The sequence below is a fragment of the Toxorhynchites rutilus genome, chromosome 1 (assembly GCF_029784135.1).
Source record: "Toxorhynchites rutilus septentrionalis strain SRP chromosome 1, ASM2978413v1, whole genome shotgun sequence".
Lineage (NCBI taxonomy): Eukaryota > Metazoa > Arthropoda > Insecta > Diptera > Culicidae > Toxorhynchites > Toxorhynchites rutilus.
In genome coordinates this window covers 152430717-152455120 of record NC_073744.1, presented here as the reverse complement: position 1 = coordinate 152455120, position 24404 = coordinate 152430717, and the positions used below count along the sequence as shown (strand labels likewise).

General features: G+C 36.5%; 1 long non-coding RNA gene across 1 annotated transcript; it reads left to right on the top strand.

The window, feature by feature from the left end:
• The first annotated feature begins 5321 nt into the window (after window positions 1–5321).
• LOC129768155 (uncharacterized) lies at window positions 5322–9090 on the top strand. The gene is made up of 2 exons (XR_008741638.1): window positions 5322–8040; window positions 8846–9090. It is a non-coding gene; the product is annotated as an uncharacterized LOC129768155 (long non-coding RNA).
• The last annotated feature ends 15314 nt before the right edge of the window (window positions 9091–24404 follow it).

Sequence of the window (24404 nt, the reverse complement as noted above, 5' to 3'; positions counted from 1 at the left end):
AACATACGACGTATATAGGAGAACCGCGGGTAAGACGGACAGTGGAGGTATAATGGACAGGTGGTTGATTTGTACAGTTGCATTATGAATTTCAAATTTATGTTGATGGGAACCTCTTCTACATGCTATTCTACAATATTCAAACCATCCTATGACAATGAATACATGATTCCGCGTGTGGATGTAATTTTTACGGCTTCGATATTTGGCATGGAGTGGCTTAAATTTAATTTTACAATATTTGCTGATGGTTATATTTCGGTTTGGGAGTTGACAGAGAAACGATATTGGGTATGTATGGAAAAGTAAATTCATTCGCATGTGGTAAATTTAAATTATTGAAATAATTGCACTGGTGGGGTAGAAATGGACAATCACATTCATAATCACACCCAATGCAGGATGGAAAGTGAAGCGAAGAATATTGAACTTTTTTTTCATATTACTATCTCTTTTTGTTCTATTTCAGTTACTGGACACACAAACACTGAGAGAAAGCGAAATTATTCTTCTAGCGAGCGAATAATATATACGTTTTGTATATTATGAACTTGTCCATATTCCCCCCACTACATGTCCATTATACTCGTATCGATAGAAATGTTCCACTTTTCGACTTGTTTTAATTTCAGTAAAAAAATGTGGAAAAACACATTTTTATAAAACATTTGGCCAATTATTTCGAAAACCAGAATATTTAACTGTAAGAAACTGTTTTAAAGTTTTGGAAAACATGAGCTTCCAAAGATACAATTGAAGTTATTCTTAACATGTCCGTCTTATCACCATTTCCCCTACACTTCATCCCGTTATCGCAATTGCTCCCGCTCAATAAGACATCAGAGCATTTGTTCAGTCGGAATTTCCAATTCGTGTCGGAAGCAGAAAATAAGTTAACGCAAACTTATCCATAACAGAAAATGCTGTCACAAATCATTCCTGTGCTGATTGCACTTACCATACTGCCGATCAGTAATCACGCATCCACAGTCACGGCCACAGGATCACCTGAGCGAGCCACTGGTAGTGTGAGGCCGGATGATGTAGGACTACGATCGATCTTCACAATGCCCGAAGCACAAACGCAGTTCGAATGCTTGATCAGGTGTAGAAAGGGTGAGAGTTGTATCGATGGAAGGTGTCGTAAGAGGTTTTCAGGTTTTCGAAATCAAAGAAAAAGAATGTAGATAGAGTGGAAGAACAAAGTGTAATATACGGTGTTTCGAAGCAGTCATGGCTATTTTATTGTGAGATTAAAGAATTCCGTTGAACATCGTCAAACTTACGGTATAAAATTGTCATCTACTATCCAACAGCTTCGTGATTACAGTTTAAGATGGTAACGCGCCTAGATGTAAGTATTGTAAGAAAGCTTGGAATTTAGCTTGCTTTATGAAGCTTTATGAAGAAATAAAGGCGGAAAATTGTACTCTGAATACTTGTAGAGACTCATAAAAAAATACGTAGCTATTGCTTCAGACGCTTCAGAACTCATATTTAAAATCGTCATATTTAAAAGTTTGAAAACGTTGATGAATTTCAAGCGTGCTAAACCCTGCTCGAAATGCGATACTATTTTGAACTACCCGCACAGAATTATTGTAACGTTGTCTTTTGAAAGACAGCAGAATCGAGGGTTCCTATAAGTAAGAACATAGTAGCTACTTGAATCTTTTCCCCTCAAAATTTACGAAAAATATCGATCCATTATTCACATTTATCGCAGTAGTGCCTTATTTCCTTAATCTGCCCAATCGCTGTGCTCCTCTTCTCATGATCTTCTCAGTATTTGATGTGATCGTTCTAATTCATCCTCGGCGCCCTGTGGATTACCACAAGGTTCCTTATTCCATTACAGTAGAACCCCGATTATCCGCGAAATAGTCTGGCAAGGTTACCGCGAATAACGAAAAACGCGGATAACGCAATACATCCAGGTTTTTTTTTACACGGGCGATTACGAGGTACGTATCGAGGCAAACCGCGTTAATTGGAAAATCCGCGTAAAAAACCGTGTTAATTGGAAAATCCGCGTGAAAAAAAATCGTGTTAATTGGAAAATTCGCGTAAAAAAAATCGAGGGGTTGTCTTCGAGACACGACCACTTAGGACGTAGGACTACGTAATCTTTTTTTTTAAAATTTGTTGGTTTACCATTTCGAATATTATTTGCGAATACGTCGAAATTTTCATAAATAACTCTTTAGTAAAAAGTTCTGGGGACCCTGAAAAGGTTTTATGGATTGCGTGGTTTTGTAGAGTCAGTTCGAGATGCAACGATTCTTTCTTGCCTTTGCGAGAACAATATACTTACTTCATATCAATGCATGCATTGCACTGAGTATTTAACGAGAGGCGTCTTCCGTGCATCGCCATTCAACAAGCATCAAACACGCATCTAACAGATGCACACAGTTGCAGCGATAAAAATGAAACATCGCGAGAATGACCGTTTATGAAAAATCGTTTCTCGACTCTCGGTCAAAACAGTCAACGAAGCTAGAAGCTTGTTGCATCAGAACAGAGCCGCTGCGCACGAGAGCAAATACTAATGGCAACTAAAAGCATCGAAGGTGTGCTATCCACATGCACAGGAAATGTACAAGCTCTAAGGTTCGCGCAACGAAAATAAGCAACACACACAAAGCCAAACACAGATGGCTAGAAGCGACCTATAACCATTTAAACTCTTCTATTTTTTCGCCTGCTTTCCAAGCCATTGGAAATTGCAATGGCAGATGCACCTCAAGTGAAGTATTCGCTTGCGTTCACAGCTCAAGGGGAAACATAAAACACAAAACGAGCAGAATAAGCGACCTTTGTTGTTTCGGGCACAGAAAGATTCTGAGAATTTTCCTCAGAGGAGATGCAATACTTATACGCCTGCGACAGCTTACTTACTATGCAAGAGTGGAGTTTACTTCGCGAATATTCTCTTTTCGCTATCCCCCTTCGTTGTTTCTATTCTAGCGGCTGCATAAGTTGCCCGTTATTGACAGCTCTGTTCGGGAAAGCACACAAGTCAACAGAACAATGGGATTGGGAATGGGAATGCTTCCAATTTTCATCAGTTTAAACCATATACAGACTATGGGATTGTAATTCAAACAAATCTTAGAAAATATCCGATTCCTTTGGTATGCAAATCGTTGAAATCCATTTGAAGCAAAAATAGTTATTAAGGTTAACTTTATTTCATAAAAACGTGACCTGTTTTTTGATTTGACACCCAAAAATGTAAGACGTAGTCCTACGTCAAAAAGCAGGTCACCTAAATTCTACGTAAACATCGTGATTGAGTGCGGCACTAATTTCCGTCACAAGCGCTATGTTCCGTCGCAAGCACTGATAACCGTCATATGCTCTGAGGGAGCATGAAGTAGAAATGTAAGCTGAGACAGAGAGAGATGTGATATTGCTCTGTTAATGTGGCCATTAATGCACGTTAATTGAGGAATCCGCATAAAAACCTCGTAAAAAACCGCGTAAAAAACCTGGGTGTAATAGACTTAAAATGAGGTTCAAACACTAAATAAACATTTTTCAGCATGCCAACATTGTTTTATCGATACAGAAATTATTAACACTAAACCTACCACGACTAGTGAATGATCAGAATTAATTGTATTGCTAACAGTAACCATTCCAAGCTACAGTGCTATTTTGCGTGTCAAAAATTGTAATTTCATTATTTTGCTAATAATTGTTATTCCAGAAATATAGTGGTAAAAGATGGTATGCCATATTTCTCAACAAAACCAAAGAATTTTCTTTGACGAAAAATCCTCTGGCTAGAACGGGAATCGAACCGGAACCTTCGGCATGAGAGTGTGGGACGCTAATCACTCGGCCACGAGAGCACAGTCACGCAACTAGTGAATGCAAATCGATTTTTCTTCATCAAAATCACATGTAGTCATGAAGAGTTTGGGTTTGTTGAAAAGTTTCAAGTCTCAATCTGATGCGGAAAAATCCTATATTTCATTTGAAATTCCTTGCTCTAGTTCTGAGAGAAATGTGGCTCCTCTCTAGTTGCTATGGTCGTATGCACTTGGACCACTCTGGTTGCAACACTGCGTCAACGGCTCTAGGCACTTGATGTTCGAGAAAATCAAGCGCTTACAAGACCTTGACGAAACATGAATGAACATACGGCATAACAGCAAGGTACCATTCTTGTATACCAATATTATTACTAAACCAATCGTAATATCATGCATAACTGTATCCGAGTAAAACACGAGTCATATGCGCGCGCAATAAATAATGCCTTTGCTGCGGCAAACCGTCACTTTTCCATCTGTTTGGAAGGTAGCAAAAATCATAGGGGAAATGCAGGTAAAATGAAAACCCTAAATAGTATATTCATTTATAGTGTCAAAATACTGTCCAAGATAACAAAATGATCCCCTTGAAGAGCAACAAGTAATAAGGTATATCAGCTTTGGAAAACATACCATTGTAAGTTACTACGCAGTGGTGGCTCATTTTGCCCCCAAACAACAAAGTAATATCGAATGCAAATGAATCAATGAAATCAAACAAAATATCTGTTTTAGGTAAAATAGAATACGTGAACAGTCGTTCAGACTTATGAATTGTCGAAGATATAAATTTCACTGGAACTTCCTTTAATACGATGCGCGCAAAATTACATCCGAATGGCTACCGAGAGAACAATTTCTCTTTTTGTTCATTGTTTTCAACATTTGACAGATTCATGCATAGGGTGGTCAAAAAATATCAATAAGTTTATGGGTTGCCGTCTAGACACACCCTATTAATTCCCCAGAGAGAGAATCGATCTATGTCGAGAAACGAAGAGAAGAAGAGAGAACGACAATAGTCAGTTTTTTACCACGCGCGGTGTCGTTAACAACGAAATATATTTTCACCGAATAGAGTTAGCTTTATCATTAGTCTAACCGTGACTTATCATTTCCCTCTGAATCCGTCCGCCACAAGTTTTTAGTTAAATTGTTGAAATTTAAGCACTGGTCCATTTTACTACCTCTGTTAATTATGCCTGCATTCCCCCTAATATTGTTCAACAGGTTGTGAAGCGACGTACAGTGAATCGCAAAATTAAGTTTCCCCCCCGTGTTGGTTTGTTATTTTTGAGTTTTTCGGGGTTAAAAAGCAAATAATTAGAAGCGACTCATATTTATCGTAAAATTGACCCTTTTCACTCTCATGTAGTGATAAGAAAAAATTTAAAATGGTCACATGCACCAATCCTGGTTTCCTTCACACTATCTGTCCTTCATCCGATTCAAAGAGATTGGGTTTCATCTCATCCGTATAAAGAACCTTGTTCCAGAACTCCTTAGGTTAGTTTACATATGCCTCAGCAAACTGTAGTGGTTTTTTCATATTGGCCTTTGAGATGAAAAACTTTTCACGGCCAACAAGACCTCTCAGGTTGTTCCTGCATGCTGCTCTCCGGACAGTGTCTGTCCTGACAGGTCTTCTAATTTAAATTAGGTTAATTTGTTCGGAGGAATTCAAGGTGTACACTCAATTTTGCGATGCCTAGAATAGAGATTGTTTTCATTTTTTAAGAATAAACCATCAACAGAAAACTTTTCGCGGAACTTTATTGCACGTACAGCTAGTTAAATGTGTGAATAGTTAATATGCATCAATGAATGTATTCAAAAAAAATAATTATACCCAATGAATGGAAAGTATCGTCAAGTACCATTTGTACACTCAATTTTGAGATAGACTTTATATGCTGAGCAAGAAAGCTGAAGATTGTGGAAGGTGCTGGAAATATCGTTGAACACTACAAAACCCGTCGACTCGTTCACAGAGGACCCATCAATAAATTACCAATTATGGCAATTGATTCGACCATATTTTGCATCGAAGATCGTTGGGATGATGGAATTGATGTAGTCAGGAATACAAACATAGTTGGGAACAATGGAAGAAGGATTAACCTGCATGGAGATGAATTCATGGTATGAGCTCAGAAAACCAAAGTGAATGTTTAGCTCGATCAGTTACTCAAAAATTCCGATCATCAATGGATTCGTAATCTTACACCGGAACCGAAGAGGCAACAAATTGAAGCGATTTTTTGGTGGGAGTACGCATACCAAAACCACGGGACTAATGGATTCACCCATGATGACGTAAACTGTATGTTTGTATGTGTGTTTTTGTTTTCATAAATTCATTCTTATTTTCCCCCAACGTCCCCTATAATCAGAAAATCTGTAACAGCGAGTTGCAAGCGATGTTGAATACGCCTCCATACAACTTGCACACGACTAAATATGGCAAACGGCGATTCCCTTCAATCTTGCATGCTATAATCGATACATCCAGAGTTGCCAGATGTGATAACATGTCTTCATTTAGCAGACATTTGAATTGGCGAAGATATTTTGAAGTCGTATTAGAACACAAGAAAATCTTTCTACGTTTCTCTCAAAATCCCAAAAAATACCGAAACTTGTTATCATCTATTCGGATTGCAGTGCCAGTCGCTTAATTCACAGTGTTACTCGTTTCCTTTTCTTTTCAAATTAACAAATTTTTCATTTATCTCTCTCGCCGATTACTTTTTGTTCATGACTCCAAATTTGGGCTGAATCTCATGGGTTGAATGATGTTATTCTTGGTAGCCAGTTTTGACTTTTAGCATGAGCAGGAAACTGACAAACACACGTATTGCATGCTCGGGTACTTTTTAGAAAATTCAGAATTTTTCTACAAATTTCCCGGTTTCCAGCATTCTTTCTACGCTGAAAAGGTTAGCAAATAATCATTGTACATTGTTTCGTTCATAACGCATGAAGGATGGTTTGGTATAAGTGTTGTAATTTACATTGTTTTCCTAGGTAAACAATGCGTAGCATGTGTTGCGCTCCAAATACTGCAGATCCTTCTCGTATCGACCGAATGGAATCCCCTGCATAATCAATGATATCAACAAACATAATTGCATCGCCATTATCCACAGAATGAGCTTCTGAAAAATGTCCGGAAGTTAGTACTCATAACCTGTATGCATCAAATCGCCTGTGCAAAATCTAACTTTCTCACCATTTACTGACGACATTTAATGATTAAAATGAATTCAAATGGAAACTAATATAAATAATCACGACCGAACTCGCTTTTTAGCGCGTAAAAATACAAACATCTTCACCTTTGTGGTTCTGAGCTCTATTGTAGGTGTCACATAAGCTGATGCTTTAGATTCGTCAATTGTCTGTCCAGTGATTTAGAACCGGATTCCGCAGTGGTCGCTTGCTTTGAAGACATGATATTGTCAAGGCTAGAAATCTTTTTCAAATTTATTAATAAAGCTTAAATTTCAGGTCAACAAAATAAACAAGAAAATAGTTTTCTTGCTGTCGATAGTTTTTTTCATATTTTGGAACAAATAATAGTCAGATGTGAAACGACTTTGTTGTGCATCTTTGGCCGAGTGATTAGCGTCTCACATTATCATGCCGAATGATCGGGTTTGATTCCTGTTCTGGTCGTGGGATTTTTCGTCGATTCAAGCGAATGCCAAACGCAAAGGAACATACCGATCTTGCACAGATCAGAAGTATTATATTCTTCCAGGTGCTACACAAACATATGCTTCGTCCATGCTACCGCAACGTTAAACAACCTAATGAGTTACTTGGTATTTGTGCAGATTTCAATGCTGCTCTTACATACGAATTATATACCATTTCACATTGCACTTCAATACTTCGAGTTGTTTGTTATTTTGAAAATAGTAATAACAGAAACCTTATCGCAACTGCCTCTGCTGAGCCTACCATCGACGAATAATGCCCCAGTCAGTATTTCCATTCCGTTAAGAACAGCCAAATCAATCAGCAGTTCCGTAGGATGCGATTCGGGGTTCACCTTATGCTGCTCGCTTTCATCATGCTGCCTATTGGTAATCAAGCGTTAGACATGAACACAACGGAATCACCTGAACAAGTCGTAAATAGCACGAGACCACAGGAGCCACTAAAGGCGATCTTCACGGTGCCAATAGAACAAACAGGACTCACATGTTCGGTTAGTTGTCAACCGGGTGAAAAATGTATCGATGGACGGTGTCGTAAGGGCTTCCCAGGATTACAGTTACAGAATAAGTAGTTACGGAGGAAGTGAGACATTGTGTGTGATATTTGTAACTTAGTATTTTAAAACAAGCAAAACAAATGATGTGCTCTGTTTTTATGCTGGTACTGTATGGTTTTTTAAAGGATTACATCAGACAAAAGCTACAACATCTACGGATTGATTATCAGAAAAAGTAATCTGAAGAATACGTTTACTGACAATCGTTCATCGAAGTTTTCGTTGGTGTGTTCATATTAAGATATAAAAATCATGATATTAAAATAAACAGATATGCAGCTTGTTTGTTTGGTACAATTTCTGTTTTGATTTGGTGCACTTGTTCTTTACATATTTTAACCGTCAGCTTTCTGTTCGTTATTCATAACGATTCATTTTAAACATGTTTCATGTATTGAACAAATGCGGAAGAAATTGAGAGCAATATGGTGAATGGCTTATTACGATAGTTTGTATATCCATATGCATTTTCAAAACTGGGACAACTACAATACTTTTCTTTCATTCGAAATGGATACCATTTCACATGGCAGCTCCATAGTTCAAAATGTTTGTTATTTTTAAAATAATCATAACAGAAACCTTATCGCAATTGCTTCTGCTGGGCGTTTCATTGATCAATAATGTCTCAGTCAGTATTTTAAATCCGTAAAGACCACAACAAAATCAATCAGCAGTCTCATAGAATGTCAACCAAAATAATTCTTTTATTGATCGCTTTCATCACGCTGTCGATTAGTAATCAGGCATCGGAACCATACGCAACAGAATCACCTGAACAAGTCGTAAATAGTGCGAGGCAACAGGAGCCACTAAGGTCGATCTTCAGGGTACCAAAACAACAAACACAACTCAAGTGCTCGGCAAGTTGTCAGCAGGGGGAGAAATGTGTCGATGGACGGTGTCGTAAGGGCTTCCAATTTCAGAATAAACAGTTATAGGGAAAGTGAGACCTTTTATGTGTAATAAACTTATTTCAAACAATTGTTGAGTATGTTTTTGTGACAGTTGAGAATTTCGTCGGATTGAACCATTTCCATCACCCGAGACTCGTTGGGAAGTGCTCTTTTTCTATGTTGATACTGTATGGATTTTTATAGGTAATCAGCGAAGAATTAGAATACGGTATCTGACAATCGGTTCATCTTCTTTTATCTGTCTTTGTATACAGCCATTCCATGCTAAACGATATATGTAGTGGTTCTCAGATTTTCGTCAAAAGTGGTAATTTTTTTTTAATCGCAAAACATTAGACCTATATTTTTTAATTTTTTATTAAAGTGCCCATTTCCATTTTAGGTTGGTCCAAAAAATCATTTTTCCACTTTTCCCAAAAATGACGTTAAAACAAATCTTTTGAACCACTGAACCGGTTTAAATGATCGACATATCAAGTTGAAGCCAATAAGCTAGCCTTTTATTATAAATCATTGGCTTCAATTCAATATGTCGATTATCGAAGATGGTCCAGTAATTCAAAAGTTATGAATTTTTGAAAAAAGTAATTTTTTGATAAAAGGGGGAAAATATTTTCCGGACTATCGGATCTTTGAAAAATCATAACAAACGAAAAATTCGCTTTCCAGAAAGATTTTCGCTTTCCAGAAAAAGTATAAAAAAATATAGCGCACTCTATCTGTAACCGAGTTAACTTTGAAAAATAAACAAATACAATCAATAATAACGAAAACACAATCCATTCTTTCCTAAGTGTAATAATTTTTTTAGAAAAGATGGAAGCAGCGTTTTATTCCTTTATATACAGGTCGGACTCGATTATATATAATCTTGATTTCACTTTCAACGTTAAATTTCGAATCCAATACATAATCGAGTCACAAAAAAGCTATTTTTCTATTGATGTTTCACATTCATACATTAATGAAAAAATTGTTTTCCTGAGATTCGATTATGTATAGGATTTGAAAATAATTGTTGACAAAAAATGGTTGACTATATATAATCGAGTCCGACCTGTATATAAAGGAATAAAACGCTGCTTCCATCTTTTCTAAAAAAATTATTACACTTAGGAAAGAATGGATTGTGTTTTCGTTATTATTGATTGTATTTGTTTATTTTTCAAAGTCAACTCGGTTACAGATAGAGTGCGCTATATTTTTTTATACTTTTTCTGGAAAGCGAAAATCTTTCTGGAAAGCGAATTTTTCGTTTCTGAGTTTCTGAGTGATTTTTCAAACATTTTTCAAGATGGTTCGAAAAAAAAACAATTTTCCCCCTTTTAACACTACAAAAATTCATAACTTTTGAACTACTGGACCGATTCAAATTGAAGCTTATGAGTTTTATTTGAAAAATATTACGTTGGCGAAAAATTTGGGTTTTTCGTTTTTGTAATTATTGATTGACTTAGTTCTTCATAGTTTTCTCGGTTAAAGATAGATGGCGCTATATTTTTTATATTTTTTCTGGAAAGCTGAGGTCTTTTGCATAATATATCCGAAAATCAGAAAGGCATTATTTTTGGTATTTGATTTATTATTGTTTCAAAATTTAACATGTTTTATGTCTTCGTTCAATGTTCCCAATTTAATAATTAACAACACGTAATTTCTTCAAATCACATATGCTCGGATTGCAAAATGACAATCACACTATTGTAATCAATCCTGATGAAACACCAATTGAAAAGAAGAAAATTTATTGACGAAAAATCCCCCAGCCATTTTGAAGGGATATACGGATATTGCATGAACGTGAAACAACGAGATCTCGCCACAGGTACTTCATTCATTATGAACATCATTTCTCATTTTGAACTAATATTTACGAACATGCGGTTAGAGGAGACGAAACAAACAAGAGGTGGAGAGATCTCGATGGATTTTTATGTATGTCATATAGTGATTCATCGCGGTCAAAAAAGCGTCATTCTACGATGTCGTTAGCAGTGCAAACATTTCATGGTCGACATGTACGCGAAGGTAGAAAGCGAACGACTGCGACCCCTACGACACGATCAACAGGAGCGGAATAATGCATTCACTTGCGAGACGCTATCATGGTCAATGCCGACACAGCCTTTACTATTGACAGACAAAACCGCAATGCACATGACACTACAGCAAGTGAGTTCAAACACAAAATGTAGTCTTTGATGAGTTTTACTACAATATTACACGTATTCGGTCCCACACGTTGCTGGATGTATTCGATTGCGAGGCAAACGCGAGAAATTACTCATACACACACTTTTCGTATGGTCAGTGAAAAAAATACGGCCTGAGGAAAACGTTAGTGTAATTTCCTCGATAATTCCAGATGATCAACTTTTTACCCATATTCTGAAATCCGATCGAGTGAGATTTACTCGAACGGAACGCAATTTTGCATTCTGTAATCCGTTGGACTCAAGTCCAATCGAGTTGTGCAAATATGGCAACCTTGCTATGTTTTTAAAACAAAAATTATACGCGAAAATTAGCTCTCCTGTGTGTTCCATGTTACAAAGTGACACACTGCAAGTCAGAAAATATCTTGAACGTAAGTTGTGACTGATAATGATTTTATTATATAGATAAAACTTTGACGGAAATGTAAGGAAATTTAGGACTATTTCTTCTAAGTATTTAAATAATTTGAATATTTGCATAACACGATTGGACTTGACTCAAATGGATTACAAAATGCAAAATCTGTTATCTGATCTGTTCGGGTGATAATTTTAATTTTTTTTTAACATTTTATTATTTTACATATATTGAATTAAGAAAATTCATGTTAGAATGCTATGGCGCTACATTCCTTTGTATATAATAGATCTCATCCCCAAATATCCATTTGATTTTTATCAAAAAATGGACCATCATCATACTCTCGTTTGGAAAGATACGACATGAAATGCTTCATTGCACTGATATTTCTGAATTACTCCGCAACGATATAGCAGTGCAACATTCTTATTCTTAACATATTGCGGATCACTCACGAGTTTTCTCGTGTTTCATGTGTGTGATCACGAAATAATCCGTGTTTCCTACACTTGAATGTTAAATCCTTTGTTTTGCCAAGAATCTAACAAGGACTACCGATGGCTCGCCTTCGTCTCATCCACATCGAAGGAAACGATTTCATTCGGGGAATCCGAAAAAATGAGGCGTTCAAGTTTGCCCTAAAACGTGCGGTCTTTGATGTGTTAATTGAACACAAGAATCACGAACATCATCATTCAAATCGTTTCATTCGTTCTATTTTATTGATCACAATCGATAAATTTTATGGATCGTAAAAACATTTGAACACACATTGTATCGTAAGATAAGTCAGTTATTTTTTTGTTTAACAGCCAGAATATCTACCAGATATAGTTTATATGGCAGAACAACATTTGTTGAGTCAGCTAATATTTACATATAAGAAAATTGATGAAAAAGTAATCGGCTTGTTCCTTACATATATGGACCATTAGACTTCAGTTCGTTATTTACAGCGATTCAGTTTGAACATATTTCATGTATTCGGCGGTTCCTTGAATAGGAAACAGTTTTTTTTTGTAGAAAATTGAATAAAAAATAGCTTAAATTTAATATTGTAAAGTGCCTTCAAAAAGTCACAGGAGAGTTGTGTCCGAGACACGACCGCATAGTTGATGTAGGATTCCGTTAGGCTATCTGTTGATTCTGGATGTGTTTGGAGAATAACATCGTTAAACACTTTGATAATGATTTGGTGCTTTCTTGAAAAGGGCCGTTTTGTTTGGTTGTTGGTTATTGTTTGTTTACTCCACCAGCGTTTACCGAGTGATGATGACAGAAGGATGATAAACAGTCGTTGAATGGTGCGTATCAGATAAAAGATACCGGAGTGGAACGAGATATGATGAAAACCTCTGTGATCCTAGACGAGATGCCTCCTGTGTTATGTATGTATGAAAAAAAGAAAAAAAGACTCACCAATGTAATATAAGATAATTATCAACACCGAACCAACTATCAATTTTTCTCATCAGTAAAAACATGTTACTTGTTACAAAATAGAGAAAACATATTTGAAATGGAAAAGGTAATATTTTTTTTTAAATTTTTGCTTTCTGAGTGTTTAATCAACCCAATGCGAATTTTAATTGGACTAACAACATCTAATACAATATGTAGAGCAATCACTTTTTTATATTTCTTCACTTTTCCAATTTTTCTCGCCGTATAAACTTTCCTCGGTAGGAACAAAAGTTCCCCCTACTTTCATGTATTTGCAATGTCGATTTTCCTCAGGCAGCTTGGTTTTGATGTCTTTGTTAGGAACCCGCCGCATGTGTCGTCAATTTCGATCAATCAAAAGTGGGTATTTCCGTTAGGATAGGGGTTGAGATTTTTCAATTGTTCGATAGTTAGTTTCATGACATATGTTATTTTCTTTAATATGAAAAACTGTTATGGAGTGCCGAAATCGATTGACGTAAAAATTTCATCAATCCATCAAGAAATGACTGAGCAATGAGCGTTTGAAATTGGACAATTTTCACGATGTGCTCGATTTCAGATTTTCAATTTGTACCCCAATATGTTCCCGAAAGACGTAATCCTACGTCAAAAGACATTGAAGATGGCAGTTTCTCTGGTTTGGGTATGTTTGGATTTCAGGAGATTAAGTTAATTGAATGTAAACTTTAACCCATTAGCGACCAAGCTGTAAAGATGTGTTTGTATGAAAGCCATTGGTGTTATTTTGATTATTGAAACTAAAAACCCTAATATTCTAGATTTTTTTTCAATTTTCGGTGTCTTTCGTGTTTTTTCCGGATGTTAGGAATAAAGTTAAGTTTTCGGGAATTTGTTTTTTGTTTAAGGTATATTTGAAGATGTAGTTTCCATTTTTTGAGTGCTCGAATAATGATTAATTTTTGTTAAACTATAAGTCGTTTTTGTTAAAAATAAGTTATTTTTCTCGAAAAATCGCTGTTTAGAAGCTCATAAAAAATTTAAAAAAATTGATAAAACGGTTTTAAACGCTTTATATGATTCATTTCCCATTGTTTATAAAAAAATTTCAGCCAAATGGGTCAAGCAGATCCAGAGATATCGATACCACCAGCTGAAAAAAAAATAGTTTCGAGAAAAACGCGTTTAAAATTCATACAGGAATACTCAAATCAAATCAAATATCGAAAAATCCTTTTAGGACAACATTTCTAAGGGCATAAGCTTCCCAAAAATTCAAAAGAAATCTATTTTTACGATCTTCCAGACCGGGGTTCCCCCTTAATTGTTCAGCACTATTCCTCGTTTCTGATGTAGTTACTCAAACAGTTTGGAAATGTTCTGATTTGTTTAAAATTTGTATGATTCAATCCCTAGAAGGGTTTTTCTGTTTCAGACTGTTGTGACAGATGGTGAAAATACCGTACCAAATGTATCTAATTTTATGAGTACGCTCTACTTGTTCAGAAATATGACATTAAAAAAAGAAAAATTTCCCGTGCTAATGCAACATGAGTTAGTTGATTTCTCGAACTTTTTGCCTTCCTCTTGTATTACAGTTCGCCACCTCTGAAATTTTTGTAAACTAGATTTCGTTTCATCCAATAAGTGCATACGTTTTTAACAAAGTGACAATGAACAGATAAATAAAATAAAACATTGAATGAGACTACTCGGAGTAAAGGTAATGCAATACGGTAAAAGAAAAAATGTTCAATCAAATAACGGTAATATGAAACTATATCAAAGCTAATAATGGTTATTCAATTAATAATCTAACAATGTGTTTAAGAACAGTAGTTCTGAAAGGTTTTTTTTAATGCAATTGGTTGATTGACGCTTTCCACAGATGATGTGATTGCAACTTTAAAATATTTCAGACAGATTGGCATAACTATCATTCTATGTTATCTACGTAGGAAAATTTGTATTCAATTAGTTTAGTTTTATTGATGGTGATACGAATACTCCGCTTGATTTGTACATCTTTAGAATGGTCTGAATGAGAATGAGTCTTGTAATGGCATTAATTAACAATAAGCTAATATTTTCACCAAACTAGAACTAACAACGCACATAGCTGCATTAATGACTGGATGAGTTAACTGGTTGGTGAAAGCTAGCCGTCTGCTGCCGAGTAAAGGTAATTAGTCTATCCATTACTTTCGCTCATTTCTTCATGTAATTAGGAAATTCAAAACCAGTCTCACTATTTGGGGTATCATCGAAATCGATGAGTATAAAAGTAGTTCAAAATCCCTTCCCAACTATCGAAGACAAACAGTTGTACTTATTACTTCCAAGTCACCGCAAGTCTCAAACCAGTAGCCACCATGAACACCAGAAGCTTCTTCTTGATTGCATCCATTCTGCTAGCCATCGGACTAACAGCTGCGATCCCCCTTTCGGAAACCGAAGAACCACCAACCACAACGGAAATTCAACCGGAGAACAGATCACACGAGGATATCATCCAGCATTCCCTGGCACCCTTTCTGAAGCTGCAGCAAATGTTGGTGGAGATGAGTGACATGCTGCGGGAAACGGCCCTCAAAACGCATCTAACGGTGAAGAATGCTGCGGATAGGTTGACCGATGGCGTCACGGGCTTCGTGAAAGGAAACATGTTCTCAGCGAAGGATCCTAACGAGCCGGAGGTTGTGTACGTCACACTGCCTTCGAACGCGGTGTACGCGAACTAGGATAGTTCCATGAAGCCGGATAGCAGTAATCGATTTGTTTAGTATTTATCTTATTTTGCTAATAAATTATTATCTGAAAAGTATGTTCATTTTATTACAATTATTTGTGTGTTTCCTAGCTTTTAAAGGAAGTTTGTCTATCTTAACTGCCCTTGAACCATCGAGGGCATGTGTGTCAACTGTGATAATTATCACAATAGTAATTTAACATCAATTAGGGCAAATTCAGATTACCTGTTGTCATCGACGATTTTACCTCATACAAATGAAATAATTGGACTGACTCTCGCCGTTCGTCGCCGTTACCGTTCAGATTGGCTTATTTCGTTGTAGCATCAAATTAGATTTGTTCTTGCTAATTGCTACGTTGTCAATAGTTCGTGGCGGTCGTGGTTACAATGAAGAATAAATTGGGAAGAGTCACGTGGAACTTTGCGGATATATGCATGTGCACGCTTCTAGTTGTTATTGTTTTGTAATTATGTATTTTTTCGGCACAGTTTGCATATGAAATATTCAAAAGTTGAAATTGGAATATGAACCATTGGTCATCGAAAAAGTTTTCCCAATGAAAAGGTTCTGATACGGTCGCGAGTTATAGGTAAGTCGGGTATCATTTAGATAAACAAGTAATTTAGCTTCTCCTACAGTCGTATCACACTATTCATTGGGACTTTGTTGGTTTGTTAATATTGACTTCGCATTTCAATAACAGAAGGTTGGGCTGTTTCCAGTGTTTTCACGATTATGATTGGAATTGAAAGTTGCTAGATATGGTCGATTCAATCTAGCTTCGGAGCTGGGAGTTTTGGGTTTGATTTACATTCCAATCGGGAGTTCCATTCAGGATACCAGCAAGGCGTGTCTTTTGGCAGAGAAATCTTAATTAAGAACTAATGGAACAAAAATACGCAAGTAGTTCTACGTTGAGAATGCCAATTATGGAACGTTTTGTCATCTAAAAGCAATTTGATTTTCCAACCAAAAGCAGTATCGTTCATCAGTTTCTGGACTTTCACTGATAATTTGAAACTATGGACATGTGGCGATTGTTAGAGCTTGAGCTTGGGTAGACTGTGCACTTCGTAGTTGCTCTCCGTGATTGATCTGAACACGCGAATTTGCACAAGGAACACACCGAATGACGCTTGGGAGTAGCAAATCATTCACATTGTGCAAGTTTCGGTGATTCAAGCTTTAAATAGGCAATTACGACGCCGGCCACCAGGGGAAGGGAAGGAATGTGAGTATGATATTCGTGGCTCGATGACAAGAAGTGTCTCCTCCATAACGTGGTTCCACAGCGATTATCATGGGAGGGATAGTTGTGAGTGGGGAGAGTTAAAAATCAGGATTCTATGAGGTAAGTGATGTGATTATGTGACCGCGAAATATCGACCACCCGACGGAAGGAAATTCCGAAAATCTTATGTTTGACACCATTCAACGGAAAACTATACTTGGGTAACCTGACAAGATAACCGAGAAAATAATTTAGAAATTAAATGGACCGGCGATATATTTCTTTATTTGTCGTGCAGGTAGTGACACTTAAACAACTGTAGTTTGTGAACAAATAAACGAAATGTCATGAAACTTTACACATAAGTTAGTGACAGATGAACCTCTCGAAATGAATCTTGTTCATTTTTAGTGGCGCCATCTGTTGAAAAATCCCGGAACTTCTCAGCCAATGTAGTATAGTAGCATGTCCGAAAAGCAACTTGAAACTATTGTGAACCAGAGCACGGAACCACGGTATGGAGGCGACCCTTCTGGCCTTCGGGCGGCGAATATCATCCTAACATTCCTTCCCTTCTTCTGGTGACTTTAAGGGCGTGACCGGCGTCGTTATTGACTATTTAAAGCTCGATTTATCGAAACTTACGCAATGAGAATGATTAGCTACTCCCAAGCGCAATCCGGTGTGTTCGTTGTGCAATTTCGCTGGTTCAGGTCGATTCGGGGACCGAAACTTGTGTGTTTCCTGAACTTTTCCATGATTAGTCTTATATATCTTCAATAATTGGATTGATTTATCCCCAGCTATTTTTTTTGGCCTTAACATATATAGTGGAATAAAACAATGTAACTATTAAAATAGTTTACATGGTTTCATTCTTCGATGTCACGTTGCACGGTAAGAAACAGGAGTATAAATTGGCTGCTCAGAGGATGCAAAATTCAGTCGCACTCTAACATAATGTGTTAAAGCGGATGGTTAGTTTGGGAATGTTGCAGCTGTGTCTATTGAGAAAAAAAAGAAGAAGAAGAAGAAGGATGAGAAGAAAAAGAAGAAGAAGAACAGCAACAACACCCGCAATCATGCTCAACGCATGCTCTCCACATCATCCTGGTAACTTCATCAATTAATTCTCGCAGCTCCGTTGGTTTATCAGCCTCATCGAATGTTGGTATGAGAAACTTCAATGATTGCTGCTGAAAAATAATGCGGTAATTATTTGCATCATTCGCTCGACCAGGATACCCGTTTCAATGTCATATGCCTCATAAGTAATGTACCGGTCGGATTTAGATTCGATTATATACAGTTTGAATTTTGTTTCATAAAATGTTTCAAATATGACAAATATATGATATTTTCATATATTTTACTTCGAAAATATTTCTAAAATCCACTAAGGCATTCCAGAACTGTATCTTCTATTAAACTTTCTCAATTTTTCCAAATTGAAGCAAGAGAGTTTACCTTTTTGAAGTATAGTCAGATAACTATGTTATTACTATGTTATTGAAATTCGACCATATGCGTAGATAGATTTTTCATCAAATATGATCCGCTATCACTACCTGAATGATTCTGGCTATATGTAATATTTTTATCTGAGAATAATATTTTCTGACTTTAAGGGGCTGAAACAAAAACAAAATTCTTTTTATATATTAAAATAAAATAAAAAAAATATATGTTTGGGAAACAGTTGAAAAATATATTTATTTTCGATTCGATTATATACAGTGCAAAAACATGAAGACCTGTATCACTGATCTTCCTCTGCGAACTTCTAGTCATGTTGCAATGACTCGATGATTAGGCTTAAACGTTTTTGGAAAGTTTTGGAATGAACTTTCACCTGTGCGATACTATATTGAGTTTCACTCACTGCCCAGAGACTAACCAAACCATGTTTCGAATGATCTTAACTTGTGCCTTTGTTTGGCCACACAAATGGTTTATATCCTATGAGCAGAGATGCCAACCTTCCTGATTTTTCAGGATTTCCCAGATTTTTTGGCTCGTATCCTGACATCCTGACAAACACTCGATTTTGCCTGATTTTTCTGAAGAGAATCTGATTTTTCCTGATTTTTTAGTTTTTTATTTCATCACAATAAAAAGTATCCGTATTATGTATACCGGGATTCCGGTCTACATAAATAGCGTACATAAAAAGCTCTCATATAGCAGCAAGCCTTGGGAATAAGGTAACGTATATTTCAAATCATCACGAATAAAAACGTATTTTCCGTTCCTTTTGTTTCTGTGATTTTCAGTTATATTCAAGACTATTTTTGACGGTATTTCGAAAGAAGCCGGGACGATATACTGAGAAGAAAGGAATTTTCTTGAAGGCGGAATTATTTTTCAAGTGTTTTTTTGTAGTGTGAAGTTGCCATTGGACCCGCTTCAAGGATTTTAGAAGTTCTCTATCATTCATCTAGATACATTTAAGATAAGTTTTCGTTTTATTTTTCTTTCACGCATACGTATACATATACATATACATACACATATTTCATTTTATTAATTTTTTTTTTAATTTTATCATTTAGTAATTACGTGTTCTAAAGAATCTTCTCTCTCATTTTTACGACTCTTTCGACTCTTTTTTTTTTAAATGAAGGGTAATGAACCCTCCGATGCTGAAATGAGGGTCTTAGACCCTCCTGCAGATGATTTTACGGTTTCTTCAGGAAAAAAACAAAAACAATCGCAGTCAAACTCTTCGTCTGTATCAAATAGTGACTCTGTTCCTCACTCTTCGACACAATCTCTGCCTAATTCTGCTCAACTTCCACGTATTAGACAATACCAGAACGCCCCGGCATCATCGAAAAACCGTTGGGTGGTATTTTTTCGTCCGAAAGGGAAACCTCTAAGAGTATCTCAAATTTGCAAAGACCTGACGTCTAACTACTCAGGTGTCTTAGAAATGACGAAAGTCAATAAAGATAAACTTCGTGTTGTGCTCTCAAATTACAAAGACGCTAACGCGATAGTGAAAAACTCTTTGTTCACTAATGAATATAGAGTTTATATTCCGGCTCACATTGTTGAAATCGATGGTGTAGTTACGGAAAAATCTCTTCAACTTCAAGATTTTGTAAAAGCTAAGGGTATCTTCCACAATGCAAATATTCCACATGCTAAAGTTTTGGAGGTGAGATCTCTGAACTCTTTGAAATCTGAGGGTACAGAAAAAAAGTATTATCCTTCTGGCTCTTTTAGAATTTCCTTCGAAGGCACAGCACTTCCAAATTATGTGCTTATTGACAAACTTCGTCTTCCAGTTCGGTTATATATTCCTAAAATAATGACTTGCTTAAATTGCAATCAGTTAGGTCACACTAAAACCTATTGTTGTAATAAAACGAAATGCTCAAAATGTGGAGACGTCCATGACGAAGTCACTTGTAACAAAGATGTTGATAAATGTATTTTTTGTGGAGATGTTCCTCATACAATTAAGGATTGTCCGAAATACAAATTACGTTCGATGAAACTCAAGCAATCACTTAAGGATCGTTCTAATCGATCCTTCGCTGATATGCTCAAGGCAGCTTCACCTTAGGTACCCGAGGCTTCAGAAAATCCTTTCTCTGTTTTATCAGAGGATGATGATTCGGATTCTCAATTTGATCCAGTAATCACAGGAAGAGTCAGGAAGAGAAAAATTGCTTCTTCATCTAAGCCATCTAAAAAAAGAGGATTGATCTCCAATAATCCAGAATCTTCTAATTATTCTGCTCCACCCAAGAATAACCCTCCTGATTGGAGATCTTCAAATTATGACGTTCATTTCCCTGAATTGTCAAGCCATTCTCAATTTACTTCTCAATCGGTTCCTGAATCCTCATCTTTTTCAGGAGGTATATCCTTTTCATCAATTGTTCAATGGATTCTTGATTTTTTCGGAATATCAGATTCAATGAAAGGTTTAATTTTTGCTTGGCTTCCTTCTATCAGCCAGATAGCTAAACAAATGACTTCAAAATGGCCCTTCCTCTCGATCATTAATTTCGATGTCTAATTTATTGGATGAGTCAGGAAAATCCTCTATTTTGCAGTGGAATTGTAGAAGTATTCTTCCTAAACTTGATTCTTTCAAGCAAATGCTCCATTTTTTGAATTGTGATGCGTTTGCTCTTTCTGAGACATGGCTTCGTTCGGACAATGTGTTAAACATCCATGATTTCAATATTATCCGTTTAGACCGCAATTCCTATGATTCCTATGGAGGAGTTCTCATAGGTATTAGAAAATGCTATCCATTTTACAGGATTCCCCTTAGTCACAGGAATTGAAATTCTTGTGTGTCAGGCACGTATCAAGGGTAAAGATTTATGCATTGCTTCTATTTATATTCCTCCAAGAACTATGCTTAATTATAGAAATCTTGTGAATATTGTTGAACTTTTACCGCAACCTAATCTTATTTTGGGAGATTTCAACTCTCATGGAATTGGATGGGGTGAGTCTTTTGATGATCGAAGGGCCAATTTGATTTATGATCTTTGTGAGGACTTCAACATGGCAACTTTGAATACAGGTGATGTAACAAGAATTGCTCCATCTTCAGGCCGCACTAGTTGCTTAGATTTGTCCCTGTGTTCTTCCTCTTTTTCTTTAGATTGTTATTGGAATGTCATCCAAGATCCATATGGAAGTGATCATTTGCCAATCATTATTTCCATTTCAAATAATTCAAAATCGTCTGAAACAACAAATATTCAGCATGATTTATCTAGAAACATTGATTGGAAGAGATTTTCTTCAATTATTTCAGAATCGGTGGCATTAGTTCATGAGTTACCCCCCCTGGAAGAATATAATTTTCTAACTGGTTTAATTCTTGACAGTGCTATTGATGCTCAGACGAAGCGCTTTCCTGGTAATTCGTTTCGTAGACGTCCTCCTAATCTATGGTGGGACCAAGAATGTACAAATCTCTATAAAGATAAATCGAATGCGTTCAAGGATTGGCGAAAATTGGGCACTCTTGAACGTTATGATAACTACATTTATCTGGAGCGTAAATTCAAAAGCTTCATTAAAGCTAAAAAGAGAGGCTATTGGCGTCATTTTGTAAATGGGCTTTCACGAGAGACTTCCTTGAGCACTCTTTGGAGAGTTGCCAGACAAATGAGAAATTCATCTCATTCAAATGAAGAAGTTGAATATTCAGAAAGGTGGATTTTTGACTTTGCCAAGAAGATATGTCCAGACTCAGCCCCCGCACCTTCTCCCTTCTTAGAGACATCTGATGATGTTGAGCCTCCGTTCAGTATGACTGATTTTTCTCTTGCTCTTCTTTCTTGCAACATCACGGCTCCAGGGTCAGATAGGATCAAATTTAATTTGTTGAAAAATCTACCTGATAATGCGAAGAGACGTTTGTTGAAACTGTTCAATGCTTTCCTTGAGCAGAATATTGTTCCGCATGAGTGGCGACAAATTAAAGTTATAGCTATTCTGAAACCTGGTAAACCTGCGTCTGATTATAATTCTTATAGACCAATTGCAATGCTATCTTGCATTCGCAAATTACTAGAAAAAATGATTCTCCATCGTTTAGACAGCTGGGTTGAATCTAATAATCTTCTCTCGCCTTCGCAGTTCGGGTTTCGTAGAGGCAAAGGAACCAATGATTGTCTTGCGCTTCTTTCATCAGAGGTTGACTTTGCCTTGTGTAGTAAGCAACAAATGGCATCAGTGTTCCTAGATATCAAAGGTGCGTTTGATTCTGTTTCCATTGAAGTTCTTTTTAAAAAACTTCGTCGAAATGGGTTTTCCCAGAAATTAAATAGTTTTCTGTTTAACCTAATGCGTGAAAAACATATGAGTTTTTCTCATGGTTCTTCGTCAGTTTTACGCATTAGCTACATGGGTCTTCCTCAAGGCTCATGTCTTAGTCCAATTCTTTACAACTTCTATGTAAATGATATTGATGTTTGTTTATCGGGAAATTGTACTTTGAGACAGTTTGCAGATGATTGTGTAGTATCGGTAATGGGCAAAGACAGCACCGATCTTCATAATCCTTTGCAAGATTCTCTTAACAATTTGGTTGATTGGGCCTGTAGATTGGGTATTGAATTTTCTACTGAGAAGACAGAGATGGTTGTATTCTCAAGAAAACATAATACTGCACAAATACAGCTTAAACTTTTGGATAGACCTATTCGTCGCTCAATGTCATTCAAGTATTTAGGTGTTGTGTTTGACTCCAAAGGAACATGGGGTAAACACATAGGCTACTTGAAACAAAAATGTCAGAAAAGAATAAATTTTCTTCGATCCATATCAGGAACTTGGTGGGGAGCTCATCCTGAGGATTTGATTAGGTTGTATAAAACAACCATTTTATCTGTTATGGAGTATGGTAGTTTTTGCTTCAGGTCCGCTGCCTGTTCCCATATTTTGCATCTGGAAAGGATTCAATATCGCTGTTTGCGTATTGCTCTAGGTTGTATGCAGTCAACACATACAATGAGCCTAGAAATTCTAGCTGGCATACTTCCTCTTTCCGTACGTTTTTTCGAGTTATCATTACGTTTTTTAATACGGTGTGAAACACTTAATCCGAAGGTGATAGCAAACTTTGAAAAAATGTTGAACTCAGGCTTTCGATCTAGGCGAATGTCTCTATATCATGAATTTATGACTTTGGAAAGTCCATCTACTTTATCTGGTTTCCAGATCACTCCTTCAATTTTGTTCAATTCCTCTATTACTATTGACCTGTCAATGAAGGATTATGTGCATAATATTACAGATGATCTCCGCCATTTAGTTATACCTGCGATATTCCTGTCAAGGTATAAACATATTGACCCAACCAAATCTTTTTTTACTGATGGATCTTGTCTTAATGGATCCACAGGCTTTGGTATATTCAATATCAACTTCTTCACTTTCCGTAGGCTTAGTTTACCTTGTTCGGTGTTTGTTGCAGAATTGGCTGCAATATACATGGCCTTACTCCATATTCAGACCTTGACCCCAGATCACTTTTTTATTTTTTCTGATAATCTCAGCTCTTTAGAGGTACTCCGTTCAGTGAGAACTAGATATGCGTCGTATTTCTTATCTGAAATCCATCAACTTTTAAGTGCTCTGATAACTAGTTCATTTAATATCACTTTTGTATGGATTCCGTCTCATTGTTCGATACCAGGAAATGAGAAAGCAGACTTTCTTGCTAAGAAGGGCGCTATGGAAGGAAACTTATTCTATAGGCCCTATTACTTTCGATGAATATCTTCATTTTCCTCGTGAACGGGCACTTGTATCTTGGCAGTCAAGTTGGAATAGTAGTGATAAAGGTCGATGGCTATATTCTATCATTCCTAAGGTTTCTCTCAAACCATGGTTTAAAGGGTATAATTTTTCTCGTGATTTTATACGGGTAGTGTG